The sequence below is a fragment of the Trichosurus vulpecula genome, chromosome 6, assembly GCF_011100635.1.
Source record: "Trichosurus vulpecula isolate mTriVul1 chromosome 6, mTriVul1.pri, whole genome shotgun sequence".
Lineage (NCBI taxonomy): Eukaryota > Metazoa > Chordata > Mammalia > Diprotodontia > Phalangeridae > Trichosurus > Trichosurus vulpecula.
This window is the reverse complement of record NC_050578.1, coordinates 178,407,468-178,410,001: the sequence shown is the minus strand read 5'-3', so window position 1 is coordinate 178,410,001 and position 2,534 is coordinate 178,407,468. Positions and strand designations below refer to the sequence as shown.

At 38.1% G+C, this 2,534-nt stretch overlaps 1 pseudogene; it reads right to left on the bottom strand.

Moving 5' to 3' along the window:
* Positions 1-817: 817 nt before the first annotated feature.
* On the bottom strand, positions 818-1,735 carry LOC118854854 (annotated as a pseudogene).
* Between the last annotated feature and the right edge of the window lie 799 nt (positions 1,736-2,534).

The window sequence follows — 2,534 nt, the reverse complement described above, 5'->3', positions numbered from 1 at the left end:
GTGTGTGAAATAAACACAATTGATTAATAATTTGAACATTCCTTGGCATTGCTCTGGTATTTGGACATAAACTGATCTTTTCCAGTCCAGAGGCCACTGTTATGTTTTTCGAATTTGCTGGCATATTGAGTACAGCACTTTAGCAGCATCATCTTTTAGGATTTTAAATAGCTCAGCTGGAATTTCATCACCTCCAATATCCTTATTGTTAGCAATGCTTCCCAAGGCCCACTTCACTTTGTTCTCCAGACTGTCTGGCTTTACATCAGTAATCACACCATCAACGTTATCAGTGATGTTAATCTCTGTCTTGTATAATTCTTTTATCTATTTTTGCCACCTCTCCTTAATCTTTTCTGCTTCTGTTAAGTCTCTACCATTTTTTTTTCTTTTTTATCAAGTCAATTTTTGCATGAAAATTTCCCTTGATTTCTCTAATTTTAAAGAGACTTGTTTTTCCCATTCTGTTTTTTCCTATTTTTTCTTTTTTTGCAGTACTCACTTAAAAAACCCATCTTATCTCTTCTTGCTATTCTCTAGAATTCTGCATTCAGTTGGCTATATCTTTCCCTTTCTATATAGGATTTCACTTTCCTTCTTCCCTCAGCTAGCTGTAGAGCCTCATGAGACAGCCATATTGCTTTCTTGCTCTTTTTCTTTTTTGTTGCTGCCTCCTTTACAATATTGCAAACCTCTGGCCACAGGTCTTCAGGCACTCTATCTACCAGATCTAATTACTTAAATCTATTCATCATCTTGACTTCATGTTCATAAAGGATGTTGTTTAGGTCATACTTATATAGTCTGATAGTTTTCCCTACTTTCTAAATATAAATCTGAATTTTGCCATAAGAATCTCATGATGTGAGCCCCAGTAAGGTCCAGGTATTGTTTTAACAACTGTATAGAGCTTCCATATCTTTGGTTGAAAGTATACAATAAGTCTGATTAGCACATTGACCATCTGGTGATGTTCATGTATAGAATTGCCTTTTGGGTTGTGAAAAAGAGTGTTTGCTATGACCACTGAGTTATCTTGACAAAATTCTGTCCCTGCCCTTCTTCATTTTGTACTCCAGCACCAAACTCACCTGTTATTCCAATATCTTTTGATTTCCTACTTTAACATTATAATCCCCTATGATGAATGTGACATCTCTTTTGGTGTTATTTCTAGAAGATGTTACAGGTTTTCGTAAAACAGATCAGCTTTGACTTCTTCAGCATCAGTAGTTAGAGCATATACTTGTGTTACTGTGATGTTCAACAGTTTTCCTTCAATTCAAACAATATCATTTGGTTATTTTTGTGATTATATCCCAGTACTGCTTTTTTACCCTTTTATTGACTATAAGGGCTACTCCATTTCTTTGAAAGGATTCTTGCCCACAGCGGTATATGTAGTAATCATCTGAATTTATTCACCCATTGCTATCCATTTAAGTTCACTGACACCAAAAATGTCAGTTTTTAATCTTTCCATCTTCTATTTGACCACATACAGCTTACCTTAGTTCATAGATCTTACCTTCCAGATTCCTTTGCAATATTGTTCTTTACAGCATAGGACTTTCTTTTCATCACCAGATGCACTCACAGATGAGCTTTCTTTTGGCTTTTGCCTAGTTGCTTCATTAGTACTGGAGCTACTTGTAGTTGTCTCCTGCTCTTCCCCGGTAGCATACCGGACACCTGATCTGAGGGGCTCATCTTCCAATGTCTTCTCTTTTATCATTTTACTACAGTCCACGTGATTTTGTTGGCAAAGATACTGGACTGGCTTGCCATTTCCTTCTCTGGTGGATCACCTTTTATCAGAATTCTTCATTCTGACCTCTCCATCTTGGGTAACCCTGCCTAGCATAGCTTTTGGTTTCATCAAGCCACGCAAGCCCCTCCGCCACAACAAAGCTGTGGTGATGGTGGGGGCAAGTGTTGCTAGGGGCATGATTATGATGCCTATATATTCATCATCATCTCAGTAACCCAGGCTCAGAACCTCAGTTTCATCTTTGATACCTCACTTGCATTTACCCCACAAATCAAATCTGTTCTCTACTCTTCCCATTTCTACCTTCACAACATCTCTTGTATAGTTCTTCTGTATTCCACTCACACAGCCAACTCTAGCCTGAACAATTGCAAAACCTAACTGCTCTTCCTGCCTTAGGTCTTGTCCCACTTTGATCCTTCCTCTATTCAGCTACCAAAGTGATTTTCCTAAAGTACACATGGGACCATGTCATCAACATCCTCCCATTCTTCCACGCACAATGAGCTACAGTGACTCCCCATTACCTTCAGGATAAAATATAAAGTCCTCTGGCATTTAAAGGAATTCAAAAGCCAGTGCATTCCTAACTTTCTAGTCTTCTTACACTTTACACCTCACCATGTGCTCTATAACCAAGCTACATTGGATTCCTTGATGCTCCTCCTACATGACACCATGTTGTTATTTCATTCCTTTGTATTGGTTGTCCCATGTTTTGAATATTCTCTTTCCTCCGTCTCCTAATTTCCCTGAATTACTT